Raw genomic sequence first — 24116 nt, forward strand, 5'->3', positions numbered from 1 at the left:
ATGAGGCTGCTTCAGCTTGGCCCCAGACCCAGGAAGCCTTTTTTCCCAACAGTCTATGTAATGGTTCTGCCACAGTTGCCTTCTGTGCCAGGAACATGTTGTAAAAATTGAGCAAACCCAGGAATGCTTGCAATTCTGTTTTATTTTTGGGGGTGGGGGCATCTCTAATCGCTGCAATTTTACTTTTTGTTGTGAGCCAGGCTAAGATTCGATATTGGGATGAAACTCAATTATTAGAAATCCAAATCTTTGGTCAAGACAGAAGTGCCTCTTCCGTGCCAAGGTGCTAAAATGGCAAAAGGTATTTGACGTAGGTACAGAATTGTAAAAGGGCAAATTGACCCTAAACAGATACATCCTGTTGTTTAATGTTTATTACACCCCAAATGTCATGTATATCCTAGAGAAGAAATACTGCTTCCCTTACTGTCCTCTTTACTGCTCTTGAGGCGCCTTTGAGCCCCTTATCTCCTCTTTATTATGTCTTGAGCTCCGGAGCTGAGAACCTGAGCCTGTGGGAAAAGGGCTGTTATGTCTTTCCTAGAGATAGATTAAAGGGTAACCTCTACGTGTGAAATGTCTCACTCTTCGTAATAACTTTGCCTTTATACTGTATAAATATCTGGCCGAAAGCAGCCATCATTGTTCAGACCCTTTTCTTGTCTTTGGACTGTTTGAACCATGCACAATAAACTTTTTCCTGCATCGAAGAGCTTGGCCTAGTTTCCGTCTTTTCTCCTACAACAGTTGGGTGAATCCCTGATCCGTTGATCAAGTAGCCCAGGAATTCCACCCACGGCACAGCTATCTGGCACTTTTCGCGCTTCACTTTAAGCCCCGCTTCTCGGAATCTTGTCAGCACAGCTCTCAAACAGTCGAGTAATACCATTTTGCTGGTGGCGAACACCAGGATGTCATCAAAATAGGGTACTACCCCAGGAATACCCTGCAACAATCGTTCCATAATGCTCTGGAACAGTCCTGGTGCCACGCTGACACCGAATTGCAAGCGGCGGCACTTAAAGGCACACCTATGGGTGACAATAGTTTGTGCCTTGGCTGTACTGTCATTGACTGGCAATTATTGATATGCTTGTGCCAGGTCAAGTTTGGTAAATGTGTTTCCTTTGCCCAACGAGAGCAGTAGGTGCTGAACGATGGGGACAGGATAGGTGCTCTGTTGTAGGGCCTTATTGAGTGTACACTTATAGTCCGTGTGTCAGCGTTGCAACGCTGGCATAGAGGGAGCAGAGGAGAGCGAGAGATAAGCTCTGAAACTTTTGCCTGCTAAATCCCTTTGAAGCCCGGTTGTCGTGGAAATGAAGGGAGGGGGCACATTCCTGGGAAATGATGAGGAAAAGAAGTCTGAAGAATGACTTGGAAGACAGCCAATGAGAAGCAGAGATTTGGGGATCGGAAAGGAAGGGATTGGGAGGCAAAAGGTCAGTCTTTTCTCCATTGAGAGTGGAGACAGCAGCCAGCGTGGGTAGTGCCCATCCAATCAGCTTGAAGGACTGAGTCTGCCAATTATTCTTAGTCCCGCCCTTGTTGCCGGGCAGACCAGCTTTTGACTCAGTCCTTCAGCGCTGGCTGGTGTGTGGGACTTCTCTCTAGTTTAAACTCTCTTTTGTCTCTTTCGTGTTGGTTTTTTCTCGGATTTTTTTGACTTGGACTGTTTGACTGTGCTCTAGTATTCCGATTTGGACATTGATTGATTTCTCCGGCTGACTTGGACCGTCCTGACGTCGAATTTGTGAGTTGCCATAGACCTCCGTTTAACGCCGGTTTCCCCTGGCTTTGCCAGGGGCATGGGGATTCCTTGCCCTCGTTTCTACCAAGGGAGGACTTATGGTCGTGAGATCTTCGAGGGACATTATCCCCTGTGGTTTTTCTACTCTCCCTCTTAGTTTGGCCGCCCTCGTCCCTTTCATTCTCGGCAGTTGGCGGGCGATCTGTAGCGGCCGCCATTTTGGACTCTGATTTCCCGCCGTTTGGGAGAGCGATAATTCAGCGGCCTGCAAACTTCTCTAGCAATTCTGCCGGCTGAGGCATTCTCCACCCCAGAACGCCTCTCTTGCGGCCGCTCTCCACGATTGATCTAATTTGAATTGAAGCGTGGCGGGCTGAGCAGTTCTCCTGAGGAGCCTCGCGCCCCTGCCCCTGCTCTACTGTGGCCGGCATCTGCGGCCTCTTAAATTGCCTCATAATCGAGCTAACGCAGGTTAATTAGAATGCTAGCTTCGCGCCCCCCCCTCCCTCCTTCAACGCTGCAAGGGCCCGGGTCAGGAGGATTATCTAGCTGTGCCAGTGGAGCTTCACGCCCCCTCCCTCTGTTGAAGCTATTATTTGGTTTTTACTCTGACTATCATTTAACGTTAGTGGAGCTTCGCGCCCCCACACTTGTTCTCGTTTTACAACGGTCACAAGACTGTGGCCTAAATTGCTTAACTGTTTGATTGATTGATTGCCTCCCCCTCAGCACGTTTCAAAAGGTCTTCCCACCACGCCTTTCAGTTTGTGGAGTTGTTACGCTCCCATCTTAATTGGTTTGACCTTTAGTTTATAATTATTCAGTGACAGTTTATTCAAGGCTACCTCATGTGGAGTTCCTCTCGCTCCCCTTTATCTGTTCTGAGTCCGTTCATTGAGGCACAGTCTGGTGTGTGTGGGGTTTTATATCTAACTTTGGCCCCATGCCTAAGGCCCTTGCAAAGTCTAAGCACGGCCGGAAGGCCAGTGCACGTGAAGTTGGCCAATCAGACTCCATGTCTGTTACCCAGCAATCTGTCATGGAAGATTCCAGGTCTCATTCCAGGTCTTCTCAACCCTCACGTTCTCATCACAAGTCTTCCACTTGGGACTTGACATCCTCCTCTTCCAAAGTGGAAAAACGTAGAGACAAAGTTTTGACCAGATTATGCGATAAGGCATGCGCTCAGTTAACTCCCTCCACTGTTCAACCACCTGACCCTTCTGATTCTCCCCCTGCCGCCGTACCCCATTCGCCTACTCCTGATCAGATATCGTTGCAGGATTGTCCAGTAACTATTTCCGACGACAATTTGTGGGGTCCTGGCTCAGTTTCTCATCAACTGGCCCCTGATCCAGCACCAGTACAGGCGGCTCCTTCTGCTGATCCTGTGCCTGCCCGCTCTTTGGACTCTATCGTGCCTCCAGATCAACTACAGCAGATGATCGAGATGGCGGTTCAAAGGTCCTTGGCTGTCCGTTCGGGCTACTCTAGTTGACATGGATCGGTGAGAGAGGCTTCTCCTTATTTAGCGGGCCGCAGCGATGAAGGATGCTCTCATTCAGTTCGGTCCGCCTCTCCTACTTCTTCTCACTACAGTCATCCTTCTGCCTTGATTGATGAGGAAGCTCCTGATTCTGACCTATCGGAGGATGAGAACCTTCCCCCTGACCAGCCGGCTTTCACAGGTCTTTTTCCTCAAGCCTTATTCAAATCATTGCTCTTCAAAGCTGTTAATACGGCCCGTTTATCCTCTCCAAACGCTGATCCAGCTCCCCCTTCGTCTTCCTCTGGATCTTTGGACCCAATGTTCGCGGAACCAGCTAGACCCATAACATCCGTTCCTACACCTCCCCTCTTTCTGGAAGTAGTGAAACGACAGTGGGAGTCCCCGGCCTCTGCTCCCCTCCCTTCCTCAAATGACAAAAGGAACTTTCAGGTATCCTCGGATCTGGAGGCTCTTCTTCAACTTCCTTCGGTGGATGCTCCAGTTGCAGCTCTTCTTCCTAACTCTAATGTTCCGGGCGATCCTGATGAAGGTCTTCGGCCTGATGAACGCAGATCAGATCAGGTTCTTCAAAAGGCCTTTCAGAGCTCTTCCTGGGCGATTAAAGCAACCACTACGGCTTCCTTCTTCAATCGGACAACTTTGCTTTGGTTGCGTCAGTTACAAGAAAAGCTAACCCCCGGAGATGCTCGTATCAGACAAGACCTGAATAAAATTGTGGCTGCCGTCCAATTTTCAGCCGACTCTACTCTGAATGCTGCCAAGTTCTCTGCAAAATCCTTGGCTTCGGCAGTCACAGCTCGTCGTTTGCTGTATCTCCGTCACTGGCAGGCGGATGCCAGGCACAAGTGGCGATTGGCTTCGGTTCCCTTCAAGGGCACGAAGCTTTTCGGGGACGCTTTAGACCCTTTCCTCACAGAAACCAGGGACAAAAAGAAGGTGTTAGCAGCTGTTTTCCGGAGAGGAGCGCCCCGTTTCTCGCCTTACCCTCCTCGTTCCTTTTCCCGAGGTGCGGATGGGGGGTCCCCCTCCTTTTCTTCCTTTCCCTCATTCAGGAGAGATGGGCCTTTCAGCAGACAGCGGGGTTCTTCTGATAGGTCATTCAGAGGGCGTCCCTTTAACCTCAGGCGGCCCTTTCGAGGGGGAGGAGGTCGCTTCACCCGTCGCCGTCGCTGATTGCCCTTTGGGCCCTCCCATTGGCGGTAGATTGGGTCTCTTTGCCGCTGTTTGGGAGGAATCCACCTCGGACAAGTGGGTCCACGCCACATTAAAATCTGGGTTGGCCATTGAATTTATTGCCCCCCCTCACTCCTTTGTCTGCTGTCCGATATCTCGTAATCCCGTTAGGAGGTCCCTTATGGATTCATCGGTTCAGCACCTCCTGACTATCAGGGCAATTCAACCTGTGCCTCCTGGTCAGGAAGGTTTGGGATTCTATTCAAGAGTGTTTCTTGTTCCTAAGTCTTCGGGGGGGTGGCGTCCTATTCTGGACCTCAAACGTTTAAACAGATACGTTGTGTACCGAAGGTTTAAAATGCAGTCATTGAAGTCTATTCTCGACGGTGTTCAGAGGGGCGATCTCCTCTCTTCTATTGACCTTACTGAGGCCTACCTTCATATTCCTATCCTCCCGTCTCATAGACGGTTTTTGAGGTTTTGTTATAGCGGTGCTCACTACCAGTATAGGGCCCTCCCATTTGGCCTTTCTTCTGCCCCTCGCACCTTTACGAAGGTGCTGGCTGCTTTGGCGGCTTGGCTACGACTTCGTTCAGTCTGCCTCTTGTGTTATTTAGATGATATCCTGCTATTGTCCCCTTCTGTGCATCAGGCTGCCATAGATATTCGTCTGACGGTTGAGACGCTAGCGGCTCACGGCTTCTCCGTTAATTTGGAGAAGAGTCATCTCTCCCCCTCCACTAGATTAGTACACTTGGGTGCCCTGATTGACACTCTCCAAGGCAAAGTTTTTCTTTCTCCCGATAGGCAGACTAGTCTGAGAAGGTTAATTTCCCAGGTTGAGGGGAGTCGGGTTGTTTCCCCCTATGTCTTGTCTCAACTCTTAGGTAAGATGATATCTGCGATAGCTATTGTTCCCTGGGCTCAGCTTCATGCCAGGGAACTCCAATGGTTTCTCTTGCCCTTACAGAAGGCTGGCAGAGGCACCTCACTGAAGCCGATTCCGCTCCCTCCCGCGGTATGAAGATCCCTCCGGTGGTGGCGCTCCCCCGCTCTCTCAGCGGGTTGCTTCTTCCTCGAACCCTCAAGGGTAGTGGTGACGACAGATGCCAGTCTCCTGGGCTGGGGAGCTCATTGCCAAGGTCATCTGGCTCAAGGGACTTGGACACCCTCGGAAGCTCGGCATCCCATCAATTGGCTGGAACTGAAGGCTGTCCTTCTAGCTCTAAAGTCATTCCGCCATCTGGTCTCCGGAACCCACGTCCTCATCCTCACGGACAACGTCGCCGCAAAGGCTCATTTGAACAAACTGGGAGGCACCAGATCGAAGTCTCTTCTGACCCTGGCAGTCGCGTTGGGCATCTGGGCGGAGCACCACCTGTGTTCCCTGCGGGCGGAGCACATCTCCGGGGTACAGAATGTTCAAGCGGACTGGTTGAGTCGCCGGCGGATAGACAATGCGGAATGGCGTCTCCTCCCGCTCCTCTTCCAGGAACTGTCTCTTCGCTTCGGCCGTCCTGTGATCGACCTGTTCGCGACTCACGAGAACTCTCAACTTCCGCTGTTCTTCTCGCGATACCCTCATCCTCGAGCGGCCGGTGTCGACACTCTTTGAACTCCTTGGCCGTCGGGCCTTCTGTACGCATTTCCCCCGACGGCCCTCCTTCCCAAGGTCATCCGCAAGATTATATCCGAGCGAGCGGAAGTGATCCTTGTGGCACCGCATTGGCCTCGGAGGCCCTGGTTTGCGGACCTCATGTCCCTATCGGTGACCCCATCGTGGCGCATTCCTCTCTTGGACAATATCCTCTCACAGGGCGCCCTGAAACACCCAGACCCGGCCTGGCTCAATCTAACCGCCTGGAGATTGAGCGGTGCACTTTGAGGGAGGTTCAAGTTCCGGCAGATGTTGTGCATACCTTACTATCATCCCGACGTCCTTCTACAGAATGCATCTACTCTGCCACCTGGCGGAGTTTCTGCACCTGGTGTAACCAAGTCGGTGTCATGCCTCTACAACCGTCTATTATTCATATTCTGATGTTTTTGCAGAAGGGCCTTTCCCAAGGTCTCTCTCCTAACACTCTCCGCCAGCACGTTGCAGCTTTATCTTCAGTACTTACCTGCGGCTCATTGTCTTCTCTAGCTCAACACCCTTTGATCCGCCGTTTCCTTCGGGGAGCTAAGAACTTGTGTCCTCCCGTTCTGCATCGATACCCTACCTGGGATCTTCCTCTCGTCTTACAGTCTCTTACGGGTCCTCCATACGAGCCGCTTCGAACTACCAGTCTCAGACTTCTCACCTGCAAGGTTGCCTTCTTGGTGGCCATTACTTCGGCTCGTCGTATATCTGAACTCGCCGCCTTGTCCACCCGTCCGGACCTTTGTGTTTTCCACGCAGACCGAGTGGTACTCCGTTTGGATCCGACATTCGTGCCGAAGGTTAACTCGGTTTTTCACCGTGCCCAGGAGCTTGTCCTGCCTAATTTCTGTCCCCAGCCTTCTCATCCTCGGGAACGTCATTGGCATGCCCTTGATGTCCGGCGGGCACTGCGGATCTACCTGAAGAGGACGGCCCCTTTCCGTCGCTCGGAGTCGCTCTTTGTCTCCTTCTTACCTACCTCTCAGGGCAGTAAGGTCTCGTCTTCAACCATTGGTCGATGGATTCGCCAGACTATTGCCACGGCCTATGATGTCAGAACCCTTCCGCGTCCTTCAGGATTGACAGCTCATTCCACCCGCAGCGCAGCTACGACAGCAGCTTGGGCAACGCAGGCGACTTTGCTGGAGATTTGTAGGGCGGCCACGTGGACTTCCCCTAGTCCTTTCATCCGACACTACAAACTCGACCAGTTTGCGTCGGCCGAAGCGTCATTTGGTCGCCGAGTTCTGCAGAGAGTGATTGCCGGAGAGGACAATGTGGTCCAGCGTGATCCCCCCCTAACATCAGGACAGTGAACTTGGGTATGTCCCACGCTGGCTGCTGTCTCCACTCTCAATGGAGAAGGATCGTTGGTCTTACCTGATACGTACCTTCTCGTTGAGTGGAGACAGCAGCCAGACCCTCCCCTTTTTTCTTCGTGCTGGACTCGTCATGATTTCTGTCCTTTTCTGTCTTTGGCTTCTCCTCTGTCCCACACACTGAGTCTGTCTTCCAGTCTTCGCCAAAAGCTGGTCTGCCCGGCAACAAGGGCGGGACTAAGAATAATTGGCAGACTCAGTCCTTCAAGCTGATTGGATGGGCACTACCCACGCTGGCTGCTGTCTCCACTCAACGAGAAGGAATGTATCAGGTAAGACCAACGATCCATCCACGCGGAGTCATGATCCGGTGGCTGAGCTCAATTAAAGAAAGATTTCCTTAAAGATTGGCAGTTTGGAAATTCATTTAATTTTGAGATAGCACCGCAGTCTGACAGACGGACAAGACTCAACTTTCCAAGCCAAACTGGCAAACCTCCAGCCCTCCAGCTCCTTACCAGATGTTTGGACGGATTGGAGGGAAGGGTCTGAAGCCATGGCAGCAAGCCAGCTCTCTACTGAAAGTCTGCTTCAAACGGCTGTGAACCAGCCACCCCTCCCTACTCCAGCCAGCTTGGATGCAACGGGGCCACCCCCTCCCCCAGCAAAGCTGCAACCCCCCCCTTCCCCCCTCACTGCCACAGGATTACCAAGGACAGACAATCGTACTCCAGCCCAAGAGAAGAAAAAATGATGAACCTTGGTGGACTTTGCCAAAATCTGCAGAAGCTGAATTCCCCTTTCCAGACGCTAAAGGTAAGGGGAAGCCCCTGAGTGAACTGGGAAGGGCGGATTGGTTATGGGATTGGCAGAAGGCCAGACAGAAAGAAATTTCAACCCTGCCACTTGAAAGCCCCATGGAGGAGTTAAAGCAAAATTTTGAACATGCTGTCAGCCTGGAAGATGGTCCATCCTGCAGGCCCAAAGATAGAAGGCCAGCTGACCCTGTTGAACCAAGCCACCATAGAAGGGGGCCCAGCCCGTCCCCCTCCCACACCAGAAGGAAGGAAAGTCCCAGCTTGCATCCATGGGTTCCTCCTCTACCCAGCAAACATACCAGCCTACGCAAGGCATCACCCCCCCGGTCCCAAATGAGAGATGAGGAAGAAGCCCAATGATACCCCAGACAGGCACACAGAGCCAGGCCATGGGAGGACGGGCCACCGAGGGCAGAGCCACCCCAGTTCAGAGCGAAATTTGATGGGGATCCAGACCAGGTGGCGCAGTTCCTCGACGCAGCTGAGGTCTATATCGAGAGCTATGGGCACCTTTACCCATTCCCCAGAGCCCTGGTCAACGCCATTTCAGAAGGGCTGGAGGGAGAAGCAAAGACTTGGTCATCAGCCCTCCACAAGAATAGAGCCCCCCAACTGCAAGACGCAGATGATTTCTTGCAACTATTGCGGGCGAGGTACGAGGAAGTAGGGGAGGACCCATATGTGGAAGACGAACTCAGAAGCCTAGTCCAGAGAGGGAAGCCCATCAAGGAACACATTCGTGAATTCCGAAGAGTCGTGGGCACCTTGCCTCCCCTACCTGAGCGACTGCTAGTGTATTTTTTCAGAACCAGCCTAGATAAGCGGATCGCTCAAGTGACCACTTATCGGGACATCCCGAACCGACTCTCTGAATGGTTCCGCGTGGCGATGCAAGTTGAAAGGGGACTGCGCGCCAACGACATGCTAAAGCAACCAGAGGCCAGGGAGAGATACCAATCGGACCCGAGGCCACAAACCAGACGAGGAACCATGGCACCACGGCCTACCCAAAGGCCTTTCGTTCTGCGGAACCCAATGAGATGCTACAGATGTGGAGGAATGGGCCATCTAGCAGCAGCCTGTGGAACCCCGGGCCCGAGGCCAAACCATCAGCCAAAGGCACAACAAGAACGGGGCCCCAAGCGAGCCACTAATGCGCCACGAAGTCTCCTCCCCGGCACAGAGGTCTTTGCCCACTTGACCGAGACAAAGGGAGTCCCGGATGATGGAGACCAATTCCCCGACTCGTATGACAGCGAGGACGAGGGTGAAGACGACCCAATGGTGAGTGGACCCATCCACCCTTTCCTTTTCCCCATACGCCTAACAGCCCCAAAGACAGGTACCGAAGAGACTTTCCAAGCCCTGATAGATTCGGCCTGCACTAGGTGCCTGATTAATCTACCCACAGTCCTAAAGTTGGGAATCCGAGCTAAGAAGCTCAACCACCCAATTCGATTTGAGCAAGTTGATGGGACCCTAGTAGGCGGAATGTGCGCCACACACCTGACCGAACCAGTGAAGCTAGAACTAGGGGATCACTGGGAGACGATACGGTTCATAATAGCCCCCAAGATGGCCGATCCAGTCATACTGGGACTTTCCTGGCTAGACAAGTGGGGTCCAATTATCTGGTGGCAAGAGGGGACCCGCAGATTGAGGATAGCCAAAGGGCCCCAACCTCTGCCATTCCAACCAGAACAAACACCCCCCACACTCGGACCCCAAGGTCTCCCGCCTGAACAAAAGAAAATGGCACCGACACAAGGGCCCCTCCCGAAGGGCACCACGAAGCAGCTGGGGCCCGCATCCAACAGCACCCATGACACAGAGCAGATCCCAAAAGACTACCAAGACCTAGCACAGGTGTTTAGCGAGACCGAGTGCGACGTCCTACCTCCCCACCGCGATTCCAACTGTGCCATCGAAATCATCCCTGGGGCGAAACTTCCTAAACCAAAATTGTATGCCATGACGCCCCGTGAAATGCAAGAAATGCGGAACTACATAGACAAAAACCTACGAAGGGGTTTCATCGAGCCAGTCAAACCGCGGGTCGTGGCACCGGTCCTCTTCAAAGAGAAGAAAGACGGCTCTATGCGTCTGGTAGTTGACTTTTGGGACATCAATGCCGTCTGCATACACAACCTATACCCCCTCCCCCTCATGAAGGACATGCTAGCCCACCTGGCCAAGGGGAAGATTTTCACCAAACTAGACCTCCGCGAAGCCTACTACCGAGTGCACATCAGGGAAGGAGACGAGTGGAAGACAGCGTTCAACTGCCCCCTGGGAAGTTACCAATTCAAGGTGATGCCATTTGGGCTACAGGGAGCCCCAGCCGTGTTCATGCAATTGATAAACGAAGTTCTGCATGACCACCTGTACAAAGGGGTCCTCGTCTACCTAGATGACATGCTCATTTACACGGAGACCATGGACGAACACATACCCCTCGTACGCAAAGTGCTGGAAAAACTGCTGAAAGCGAACCTCTACATCAAACTGTCAAAATGCGAGTTCCACCGATCGCGTCTGGACTATTTAGGTTACCGAGTGTCAAACGAGGGGATAGAGATGGACCCGGCTAAAGTACAATCAGTCCTAGACTGGCGACCCCCACGCACCCGCAGGCAACTACAAAGCTTCCTGGGGTTCGCGAACTTCTACAGGCAATTCATCCCCTCCTTTGCAAGAATTGCCAAACCTCTGACGGACCTCCTAAAGACAGGAAGCCCGACAACGAAACCCCGCCCAGGACAGCCTCTACAATGGGACTCGACCTGCCAACAGGCGTTCGAGACACTAAAACAAATGTTTGCAAAAGAACCAGTCTTGAAGCACCCTGACCCCGAACAACCCTTCGTCATCCAAGCAGATGCCAGCGATGTAGCAGTAGGGGCAGTCCTACTCCAAAAGAACAGCCAGGGGGACCTGCAACCTTGTGCCTACACATCCCACAAACTCACCGACACAGAAAGACGATGGGCGGCATGGGAGAAGGAAGCGTTCGCGGTGAGATGGGCGCTATTAACCTGGCGACACCTGCTAGAAGGAGGCCAGACACTGTTCGAGGTCTACACCGACCACAAAAACCTACAGGCCCTCAAGACCCCACGGAAGTTATCGCCCAGGCAAGTCCGGTGGGCCCAATACTTCAATTGTTTCAACTTCGAGCTGAAGCACATCCCAGGGGGGAAGAACTTTCTGGCCAATGCCCTCTCCCGAATGCCTCAATACAACAGTGAACGTGAGTAGATAGTGAATCCCATCATCCCTTCTGCCCAAGGAGTGGGCCAAGTAACCACCAGACGGCAGCATCGAGACCAGCAGGGCCAGCCCGCGAGTGACCTAACAACGAGGCTCAAGGCAGAAACATTGGCAGACCCCTGGTTCCGAGACAATCAACATCTCTTGACAAAGAGAGATGGCCTAGCATGGAGAGGGACGAAACTTTATGTCCCAGCCACCTTGCGCACCTTAATCCTCAAGAGAAGTCACGACATCAAACCAGCGGGACATTTCGGCTTCCTAAAGACTCTACACTTAGCTCGGAGACAATTTTGGTGGCCCCACATGAGAAAAGACGTGGACAGCTATGTAAAAAGTTGTAGCATCTGTGCCACGATAAAAACCCGACCAGGAAGGCCCCTGGGGCTGCTGCAGCCAGTAGCTGAACCGTCAAGGCCATTGGAGGAGATTGCTATGGACTTCATAGTCGAACTGCCGAGGAGCAGCGGAAGCACAGTGATCTGGACTGTAATAGACCTGTTCTCCAAACAGGCGCATTTCATATCCTGCAGCGGACTACCCTCAGCCCGCCAATTGGCCAAACTGTTCGTAAAACACATCTACCACCTGCACGGAGTACCCAGAAGAATCATCTCCGATCGAGGGGTCCAGTTTACAGCGAAGTTCTGGAGGGAATTCCTTCGATCCATAGGATCATCCCAAGGCCTCAGCTCAGCGTTTCACCCGAGCACCAATGGGGGGGCGGAGAGATTGAATGCCATGATAGAGCAGTACCTGAGGTGCTACGTTGACTACCAACAATCAAACTGGACGGACCTCTTATCGTTTGCGGAGGTCGCATATAACAATGCTGTCCACAGTAGTACAGGACTAACCCCATTTAAGATAGTGAGCGGCATCAATTTCATCCCCATGCCAGAGTACCCGAGGGAGCCTCCTTCCTCAGTTACCTTGACCGAATGGATGGCAATGCTAAGAGAAACCTGGGAGAATGTCAAGAGGGCATTAGACAAGGCAGCACGGTCTTATAAGAAACAAGCAGATAAGCACCGAGACCCCCAGAGACCGTTCCAAGTGGGGGAAAAGGTCTACCTCTCCACCAAGTACTTGAGACTCAGACTCCCGACCAGAAAACTGGGGCTGAAATTCATAGGGCCATTTCCAATAGTAAAAGTAATCAACCTGGTTACAGTACAATTGCAGTTGCCCCGGTTACTAGGGAGGATACACCCCGTTTTTCACAGTAGCCTCCTGAGGCCCGTAGTAGGGTCAACTTTAAGGCCGGTGCCACATGATCCCCCAGGGCCCTTAATTGTTGGAGGCCAGACCCACTATGAAGTACAGCGGGTTCTCGATTCGAGGTGGCACAGGGGCCGCCTCCAGTACTTAATTAAGTGGAAGGGCTACCCCTTGTCAGAAGCTTCCTGGGTGAAGAGCACAAACATCCAAGCTGACCGCCTCATAGCTAAATTCCATGCAGATCACCCGAACAAGCCAGGAGGGGGTGGGGTAACCCCTCGGAGGGGGTGAGGTACTAAACTTGTTATTTATTTCATGCAGGCCCCGCTGGGAGAGTGAAGGGAGAGGGGCCAGATGTCAGCATTGCAACGCTGGCATAGAGGGAGCAGAGGAGAGCGAGAAATAAGCTCTGAAACTTTTGCCTGCTAAATCCCTTTGAAGCCCGGTTGTCGTGGAAATGAAGGGAGGGGGCACATTCCTGGGAAATGACGAGGAAAAGAAGTCTGAAGAATGACTTGGAAGACAGCCAATGAGAAGCAGAGATTTGGGGATCGGAAAGGGAGGGATTGGGAGGCAAAAGATCAGTCTTGTCCGCACGGAGTCATGATCCGGTGGCTGAGCTCAATTAAAGAAAGATTTCCTTAAAGATTGGCAGTTTGGAAATTCATTTAATTTTGAGATAGCACCGCAGTCTGACACCGTGCAGATGCGGACTGAGCCGTCAGCCTTGACAGGCGTGATGATAGGGGTCTCCCAACGGGCATGATCGACTGGTTCAAGGATTCCCTGGCCAATTAGTTTATCCAATTCTTTGTCGATTTTAGGTTTAAGGGCAAGAGGGACCCTTCGTGGGTTTAATCTAATTGGGGCAATTTTGGGGTCTAGGCTGAAGGAAATAGGCGTTCCTTTATACTTGCCTAGGCCATTGGTGAAGATGTCCTCGAACTCTCAGATCAGGTTGTCTGTGCTGTCATCAGCGATGGTGTTGATTCTGGTGACTCCAATGCCCAGGGCATCGAATAAATCCAAGCTGAGCAGGCTTGGCAATGCCCTGCCGACCACAGTTATTTTCAGGGGCCCAGAGAACTTCCTAAACTGGACCTGAAAGGTTCTGCTCCCTAGAAGAGGGATGCGGTTTCCTTGGTAGTCTTTGAGCTGCACCCTCTGGAGTGTCAAGAATGCGTTGCGTGTCCGTGTGAGTAGGAAAGAAGCACGCGTAGCCACGGCTTGCTGCAATGATTTATTCTGCACAATCCTCCACACGCTGCACGGCAAAGCTGACGGTATGCGGATACACAAAGTCGGCGTTGGGAGCGGCTGCCTCCCAACGCCTTTTAAACAGCATGCCAGCGAAGTACCTTTACCACCGCCCTTCCGGGTTCTCTTGCGCACGCGCTGCTGGGCCACCGCCCCTTGGAAATGCTACAGCAGCGAGGCAAACCAGTGATCCCTTTCTCCGGCCGCCACCGTGTCCGGCCGCCTAGTACTATACTAACACCCCCCATCACCAGTGAAATCAGGAGAAACAGCGTCCGGCGCCCCCGTCGCTGCCCCCCCCCTCCGTAGTCAGCTCCCATGGCGTGCCTCAGTGGTCTGGTCCCCGATCCCAGCAGCAAGGTGAAGTGTTGAGTGGAGTGTGACAGGCAGCTCCCCCTACCAGGGGCCCTCCTGGAAAACACAAATAGACATGTTAGCTACATATCAGGGTTTCAGTTCCGTGCCTCGGGGCCCTGGCTTATGGGGATACTTTCTATGGAACTGTTTGAGCAAACGATTAGCGTTTATATCGGTAGCAGCTACCCATGACACCTCTTTGAAAGGATACCCCTTCCATTTGAGTAGATATTTGAGCTTTCCTCTACTAAGTTTTGAATCCAGGACTTGTTCCACTTCATATTGGTCTCCCCCTACCGGCCTAGGCTCGTTCACTGACTCTCGGACTACATCTACTGGCTTCAGCAGACTACTATGGAAGACAGGGTGGACCTTGCCAAGTAATGGCGGTAATTTGAGTTCTACTGTAACTGGATTAATGACTTTTATGATAGGGAACGGGCCTAGATATTTAGGACTCAATTTACGACTTGGTGTTCGTAGTTTCAAGTATTTGGTGGAGAGGTATACTCTGTCTCCAACTACAAATGATTTATGGTCTGCTCTCCGTTTGTCCGCTTGGTGTTTCTGCATACGTGTCAACCTTTCCAAAGCCTCTTTTATATGGGGCCATCCTCTCTCAATATGGACGGCCCACGTACCGGGGACTACCTGGTCTTGAAATCGCATGTCGAGTTCTGGGATGGCAGAAAATTCCTTACCAGAGACTGCATGAAATGGGGTGACCCCTGTACTCCCATGGACTGCATTATTATAGGCTATCTCGGCGAAAGGGAGTAGCTCTGACCAGTCTGTCTGTTGGTATGAGACATAACACCGTAAATAGCGCTCTATCATAGCATTCGCCCATTCTGCCGCACCATTTGTACTCGGGTGGAACCTGGAACTTAATCCTTGCGACGAACCGATCAGAGTCACAAAGGTACGCCAAAATCTTGAGGTGAACTGGACACCTCTGTCTGATATAATACGGCGGGGTGCCCCATGCAAACGGTAAATGTGTACTAAGAACATTTTGGACAATTTACGGGCCGAAGGTAACCCTCAACATGGTATGAAGTGGGCCTGTTTTGAGAAGAGATCTATCACAGTCCATATAACGTTGTACCCATTACTTTCCGGGAGATCAACGATGAAATCCATAGTGATCTCCTCCCATGGTCGGTTCGGTTCTGCCACGGACTGCAGAAGGCCGAGAGGTTTTCCAGGCCGGGGTTTAGCACTTGCGCACACTTTACAACTTTTCACATAGTCCTCGATGTCTTTTCTCATACGAGGCCACCAGAACTGATGCCGTACTAGGTGCAGTGTTTTGAGAAAGCCAAAATGACCAGCTGTTTTCACATCATGACATTTGTGCAATATGCGCGATCGTAGGGTTAGGGGAATGTACAGCTTGTTTCCCATCCAGGCAAAACCATTCTTATGTGTTAGTGCTGATTTATGTTCCGCCACCCACGTATCTGATGTTAGTGCACTTTTTAGTTCCTTCTCCCACAGGAATGGTGTACAATGGGACGTCCGACCTGCCTGTTGGGCTTCCGGTATCAATGCTTGTACAATTTGTTCTTTCTTACTATTGTACTGAGGGAGACGTGATAAAGCATCCGCCAAGAAGTTCCTACCCCCTGGTACATACTTGAGTTCGAAGTCGAAGCGTTGGAAGTACTGTGCCCACCTCACTTGCTTTGGCGACAGGCGTCTTGGGGTCTGCAATGCTTCAAGGTTTTTATGGTCCGTCCACACTTCGAACCTCATTCCACTGCCTTCTAGTAGATGCCGCCAGGTAAGTAAAGCCCACCTAACAGCAAAAGCTTCTTTCTCCCAAATAGCCCAACGCCTCTCTGTGGGGGTCAACTTGCGAGACGTGTATGCACAAGGGGCTAGTCTGGTTGTCGTGGTTTTTTGCATAAGGACCGCCCCCACAGCCACATTGCTGGCATCAGCCTGTACCACAAATGGCAAGGTGGGATCTGGATGCTTAAGGATTGGAGCCTGTGAGAACAATGTCTTTAACCCGTCAAATGCTTGCTGACACTCAGGGGACCAGGTTAACAATTGCCCTGGCCGTGCTTTTTGGCCTGTGTCCTTTGTGCGGAGCAGGTTTGTTAGGGGGAGGGCTATCTGCGCGAACGCTGGTATAAACTGGCGCTAAAAGTTCGCAAAACCAAGAAAGCTCTGTAACTGCTTTCGTGTTTTAGGTGCCTGCCAATCCAGCATCGCGCACACCTTCTTTGGATCCATTTCTATCCCATCGCCTGAGATCCTATAACCCAAGTAATCCAACTTTGTGCGGTGGAATTTGCATTTCGACAGTTTTACAAACAACTTCACCCATAACAATTTCTCTAGCACCTGTCGCACCAAAACTATATGCTCCTCCATTGTCTTAGTATAGATTAAAATGTCGTCCAAGTAGACGAGAACACCCCGATATAAGTGGTCATGCAGGACTTCATTTATTACCTGCATGAAAACGGCTGGTGCCCCCTGTAGGCCGAATGGCATCACCTTAAACTTGTAACTGCCCAGAGGACAGTTGAAGGTGGTTTTCCATTCGTTGCCAGGCCTGATCCGTACTCGATAATATGCCTCTCGTAGGTCTAACTTTGTAAACACCTTTCCGGTCGACAGGGTAGCCCCGAAAATCCACACATAAACGTAACCCGCCATCCTTCTTTTCCCGGAATAAGACGGGTGCCGCCATGTGGGATCTGCTCGGCTGAATAAAACCCCTGGCCAGGTTTTTATCGATGTACCGCCTCAACTCCTCTAATTCTGGTTTAGTCATGGCATACATACGGGGTTTCGGCAAACAGACTCCTGGTTTTAATTCAATGGCACAGTTGGTTGGCCTATGGGGGGGTAGCACCTCACATTCCTCTTCATTGAAGACAGCCGACAGATCACTATACTCCACAGGGTACCCTTTCGGTGGTTGTTTGTGTACGGCCTTTCGTTTCTCCTCTGCTCTACCAGTCGGTTCCTCTGGCACTGGATCAGGACCAAGACCCAAACGTACCTTCCGGTAACCACCCTCCCACCATATGGTAGGTCTCCACTTGTCTAACCAGGCTAGGCCGAGAATAAGGGGCTCGACCATAGTATCAACAACCACAAAGCGGATCTTTTCCCAATTGTCCCCCACTTCCAAACGGACCGGCTCGGTTACCTGGGTTGCCGGCCTGCCCCCAATAACGACCCATCCATTTGTTCGAACTGTATGGGGATATGCAAAGGCACCATTCCTAGACCCAATTCTAAGGCTACAGACTTCTGGAGGAGACAGCGGGTACAGCCAGAATCAAGGAGGGCATCCCGTTGCACCCTTCCCGCTGTACGTAAGTGCCTTAGGACCACCGGTATTACAAAAGGTCGTATTGGTCCACTCACCATGGGGTCTCCGGCTGAGTCGTCTTCACTGCTGTCCGAGGCCAATGGAGTGCTCCCCTGGAGCAGAGGGGGTCTCGGCTCGGTCGCCGATCCATGGGTAGACATCGGCTGCAGCGTCGGGGTGGCGCTTTTGGACCATTCCGAAGAAGAGCGGACTCGGTCTTGACTTTTCCCCGCAGATGACGGTGTTTTGGAGGAAACAGCCGACACAGGAGGTATAGGGCAGTCAGCAGCACGATGACCAAGCTGGTTACACCTAAAACAACGAATTGCACCCCTCCCAACCGGGAGGAGAGAGCGGGGAGGGGAAGACCCCACCCCCCCGTGCCCCCGTAGGCCTATCGCTGCTGCGTCGTGTGGCCGTAGGGAAACCAGCCACCCCTCGGGGTCGAAACTCCCGTAAACCGACGTCTAGGTCCACTGCAGCCTTAAACCATTCTGTGATTTTTGGTGGTAAGCCTCTGTACACACACGCCTGTCTTAACTCTCTGTCTAAACCCAGGCGGAATTGATGGATGAGTAGGCGTTCAGGCCACGCACATAAGCGGCCTGCCACGGCCCAAAATTCCTTAACATATTGCCTGGCAGGACGGCCCCCTTGCTTTAATGCCACCAGCTCACCTTCTAACAACTGGGTGCGTGACTGGTCTTCAAAACGGCAACGCAGCGCCTCTAAAAACAGCCCCACATCAGCCAACTCCTTGGCGTGGTCGCTATGCAGGTCAGCGACCCAATCTGCCGCCTCGCCCGTCAGAACAGTGGTGATGGCCACCACCATAGACCATTGCGACGGTAAGAGGTGACCGTACAAGTCCATGTAACTCAGTATTTGGCTTAAAAACAATGAGACCCTGTCTGGACTGCCGTCGAATGTGGCCTGTAGGGGAGGAGGCCCCCATAGCTGCTGTGGGGCATGCCATGGTCCAGGACCCCATACGGGGCCTAGGGCCGCCGGCCCAACATCCTGGGTGGCCCTATCACCTCCCCCCCGTTGAACGTCCCTCTGCTGGCCTCTGGGTCCTCGCGACCCCTGCTGGTCAGGGTGTGAGCCTCTTGCCCTAAAGCCTTCCCGGTCTTGACTCCGCAGGCTCATATGGGACACAGCCGGAACAGGACCAGTTGATGCTTGGTCGCGATACTTGGCGGCCCCTTCTCGATACGCAACTTCGGGCTCACCAAATGAAAGCGCGGTTCCGAGGTGCTTTGAGGTGCCCTTTGTCCCTGCCAGGTTCGTGGCTCTGGTATCCATGGCTGCCACGAGGGGGCGTCCCGGAAGCTTGCCTCGCCAAACTTTTCGCACAAAACGTCTAGTGTGGATGCCCCCAGCCCGGTAGAATGACTCGTATCGTATTCGTCCTCGTCTGTCCACCTTCGTTCCCTCCACCCCTGGAACGACGACCCGCCCAGGTCAGGGAGGGATGGCAACCACTGACCTGGCGGGGCTCTCTCACCTCGGGAACTACATTCATCCGTATCGGGTGTAGCAACGCCCGCCTGGGGCGTGGCCTCCTTTGGGCGTACAACTGGCAGCTCCGAGTCCTCAGACGCCAGGTTCTCCGACAAGCCCTCTATGTCCGCATTCAACACCTCCTCGGTCGCCGGGGAATCAGCTGCTGCACCCTCCACCATGCCGCTGAGCACCGCCGAATGCGAGAAGCAACGCCGACTTTCTGTCAGGAATGCATTGTGTGTCCGTGTGAGTAGGAAAGAAGCACGCGTAGCCACGGCTTGCTGCAATGATTTATTCTGCACAATCCTCCACATGCTGCACGGCAAAGCTTAACACATTGTAAGCCGCCCTGAGTCTCCAGAGAAGGGCGGCATATAAATCAAATTAAAAAAAAAAAAAAAAAAAGCTGACGGTATGCGGATACACAAAGTCGGCGTTGGGAGCGGCTGCCTCCCAATGCCTTTTAAACAGCGCGCCAGCGAAGTACCTTTACCACCGCCCTTCCGGGTTCTCTTGCGCACGCGCTGCTGGGCCACTGCCCCTTGGAAATGCTACAGCAGCGAGGCAAACCAGTGATCCCTTTCTCCAGCCGCCACCGTGTCCGGCCGCCTAGTACTATACTAACACCCCCCATCACCAGTGAAATCAGGAGAAACAGCGTCCGGCGCCCCCGTCGCTGCCCCCCCCTCCGTAGTCAGCTCCCATGGTGTGCCTCAGTGGTCTGGTCCCCGATCCCAGCAGCAAGGTGAAGTGTCGAGTGGAGCACAACAGGGGGCCTTAGGTCTTGTTTCTTGATGCTGGGTACAGTCTTTTTTATTGTTTCCCATGAAACGATTGTTAGGGATGACCCCGTGTCTATTTCCATCTCGCAGTTTGAGCCCTCTATCTGCACGGTTACATGTATCTTTCCCGCCGTTGATCTTGTTTGCCTGATGTTGGTCTGGTACTCCTCCTTTTCCTCAGTTGGGGGCTTCCCTCTGCGCCTGGGTTTCCAGGATGTTGCTTTCCGTCTCTCGGGTGTGGTGGCAGCAGCGGGAGGTTGCTTGGCCTGGAAGACTGTGGGTTGGCTAGCGCAGCAAACTCTCGCCAGATGCCCCTTATGGTCGCTTCTCTGGCATATATTTTCCTTGTGTTCGCATGCTGCCCTGGGCTGTTGTCCCCCACACCCTCTGTATAAGGACTGTCTTTCTTCCACGGCAGGGTAGGCTCTCTTTTTTTCGTATTGGAGTCGATAGATGTCATTTTTGTCTTCCAACAACTCGATCTGCTCGGCGCTCTACTGGTGGACTGTGGTTGGGCGCAAAGTCAGCGCATTTCCTGCCTTCTGCAGGGCTGCCACTGATTTGTGTGAGGCTTCTGATGCTCTAGCCTCATCTAAGGCTGTTTGTAGAGTGAGGGTTGGCTTTGCTAACAATCGCCTTTGCAAGCTAACATCCCTCACTCCGCTGATTAGCTTTTCCAACAGCACGACCTCCAGCTCTCTAAATTCGCAATATGTACCGGCCTTTCTAAGCACCGCTACGTAATGGTTCACTGTTTCGCCTTCCTCCTGCATTCTGCTGTGGAACTCTGGCCTTCTTACAAATTTGGATTGCACTGGAGCATAGTGTGCTTGTAGTGCATTTTGAAGATTGGCTCAGGGCACCATTTGCACTGCGGCTGGCACTACGAGTGCCTTGGCTGTGTTGAACACCTCGGTTCCACAATAGCTGAGAAACAGTGCTCACTTTCTGTTGTCTGACAGTCCAAGGAGGTCGTTGGCCTCCATGAAGCACTCAAACCAAATCATGTATCAGTCCCAATTGTCCGTGGCTGGGTTGAACGGAGTTGGTGGGGCATGGGCGGTCATCGTGCAGGGTGATGCAGGTCTCGTTTGCCACGGTGACAGCCTTTTGATGCCAGCTGGTGCTCCCCTCCTCTGCTGGGACTATGATCTGCTAATTATGCTCTTGTCCATCCTCTTGTTCTTCCAATCCCACCTTCATCACCAGTGTTAGATCGGGCGATAGAAGAGACAGGACGGATGTCCGGTTTGGCGTCACGGCGAGACAGTCAGGGAATTAGTGGGCTCTGATGAGCTCCATGAAAACCCGAACTGACGAACTGCTGCTGATGGGTCTTCAGACCAGAACCATCCTGGTCTGAAGAAGCAGAGGCACCTCGGAAGACCAAGAGGAACAGGAAATTTCCTCGAAGGTCAGAGGAAACTCTCTATGACTCGGCGGCGGGGGACGGCAGCCTTTGCGGCTGCCATGAAGCTGGGGCAACCGGATTAAGAATTGAGCAGGAGTGGAATGGAGTTTTTGGAAGCCAACCCATGGTTTGAAACAACAATAAGGAAAACATCTTTGTAACTTTAAGACCCCTAGCGATGAAACAGCAGCTAATGAGCGGGGGGAAGAAAAGAAGATTTTGAAGTGTAATTTTAAAGGGATAAAAACCTGATGGAAAATTGACTTTTGAATAAAACTATTTGGAAATTTTAAATAACTAGAGAAATTACCCCAAGATCGTTAAAGGATTGGAAATAAATAAATAGATCCTTTCTTTTTCCTTTCTTTTTTGAACTTCAAGAAAAACAAAGAGAATGGATAATAAGCTTTCAAACAGAAGTGTTGTATAAATGAAAGAAAAAAGGAAACAAGAAGTGAGAAAAGCTGTGTAAATAAGCTTGTTGATGCAGATTGAAACAAAATGGATACTTGTTTGACAATTGGTAATTGTGGATTGCAGAGAGACACCTTCAGGAGTAAAAAGGAATAATTGCAATTTGGTCTTTGTTTTGGAAAATTGTGAACTTTACAGATAAAAGCCATGAGAACTTTTGGGGGAGGATTTCTTTGTCTGCAAGCAGCTCAACTTTGGAGGGGGAAAAAAAGCGGAATACAACGGAACTTTTATAATTGGAATAATATAAACTCAAAAAGAATAAAATGGCGCAGGAAATTAGAGAAATGATTAAATTGATGTACTTGCCATGGAAAATGGAAATAAGAGAAATAATTATAATGTTACATGGAAGACTAAAACTTGAGGATATAAAAACTGAAATGGAGCATATGCAAGCAGACAAGAAAATGAAGACGGAGAAGTAAGACATAGAGATTGAAAATAGAGAAGACAAAGACAAAATGATTAAATATAAAGAAGTTACTGAACATGTGGATAATAATAATAAAGAAGTTACTGAACATGTGGATAATAATAATAAAAAGGAGGTTTTTAGAGATTACATTGGGATTAACAATGAAAAAAAATAAAGATGATTACACTAGGATTAACAGTGGAATGATAAAAGAAAAAGTTGGAAAATACTAGGGAATATAGAGCAAAATAGAAGACTCCAGGACTTTGATTTAATTATTATATTGAGATTAACTATGGTAAAATAAGAGAAAGAGAAAAGAGAGGGGAAACAATGGGACAGATAGAGCAAAATAGGGGAGAGAGAAAGGAAGATAGAAATGAGAGAAGAATATGTTATAGATATCTAGAATTGAAATATGAATTGAAGCTAAAATATATGAAAATTAGATTATGTAAAAAGAAAATATATCAATGGACATAATGAATTAATTTTTATTGAGATGTTGGATAGTATTATTTGAGAAAATTGATGGCTATAATAATTGGGATATTGTTTAAATACCTATAACAATTGTAATAATTTGAATATTTTCAATAATACATTCATTTAAGCAAAAAGAAAAGAAAATTGAAATGATATAGGATTATGATTTACTAAAGACTCATTCAAATTGGTTTTTATATAAATGGTATTGTTAAATAGACAGAATTTAGGGAAATAATCTTGGATTGTGTTATGTTGTGTTATTTGAACTAAGAACTAAGAACTCAAGAAGGAGCCTTGGTGGCGCAGCGGACTAAAGTGCTGTTAAGTAGCACTTAGCTGCCAGCTGCCTGCAATTACTGCGAGTTCAAATCTCACCAGGCTCAAGGTTGACTCAGCCTTCCATCCTTCTGAGGTAGGTAAAATGAGGACCCGGATTGTGGGGGCAATAAGCTGACTTGGTATATAAAAGAACACCGCTTGGGGGGCGGGGGGCAAAAGCCCTACTAAGCAGGTATATGCAAAAAGTATGAAGGCTATTGCTTAACGCATTGTAAGCCGCCCTGAGTCTCTGGAGAAGGGAGGCATATAAATCGAACCAATAATTAAATAAATAAATAAACTGTTTAAATGTTAAATTGGTATATTTTCAAGACTAGAGATAAGATTCAAATTTGATGAAGTAATAATTAAATAAAGATTTAATGAATATTATATGAAGTAATAATAAAATGTAAGGAAGTTCTAGAAATGGAAATAAGATTTAGAAATATAAACATGTGTTGAGGGTAAAACTTCCCAACCGTAGGATAAATATCCAAAAACATGTTTGAATTGTATTGTTAATAGTGAGTATTTAGGGTAAGAATTGTGTAATGTACCATGAGCAGTGGTGGGTTGCTCCTGGTTCAGACCAGTTCGTGTGAACCATTGACGAAAATTTGGCCAAGGTCACAGAACCGGTAACGGTGGCCAACTGGCCACGCCCCCGAACCGGTTCCCCTGGTCGCCGGTCGCTTGCCCCGGCCGCCATGCTTGTTGCTGCCATGTTCTTCACGCATGCGCATCCCATTGCCTTGCAAGTCCAATGGGATGCACATGCGCAAGGAACATGGCGGCAACAGCAGCAGCTTTTTCTGCCGGTATGTTTTGGCGGCCTGCAGAGAAAGCAGCTGCCAAAGAAGCCTTTTCGGAGGCTTTTTTGCCTGCTGCTTTCCAGCAGTTGCGGCTGGCTAGGGGCTGCCGAAAACTACAGTCAGCTTGCCTTCCGGACTGTGGACCAGCCGTGGAAGGTAAGCACCCTAAACAATGAGGCAGTGGTGGGGGAGGAAGGCAGGCAAGCGGGCCTGGCCACGGGGATTTCCGTGATGCCCCTCCGCTGCTCC

This window comes from Pituophis catenifer, unplaced genomic scaffold (genome assembly GCF_029215685.1).
Source record: "Pituophis catenifer annectens isolate HBS135680 unplaced genomic scaffold, rPitCat1.0.hap2 SCAF_5, whole genome shotgun sequence".
Classification (NCBI taxonomy): domain Eukaryota; kingdom Metazoa; phylum Chordata; class Lepidosauria; order Squamata; family Colubridae; genus Pituophis; species Pituophis catenifer.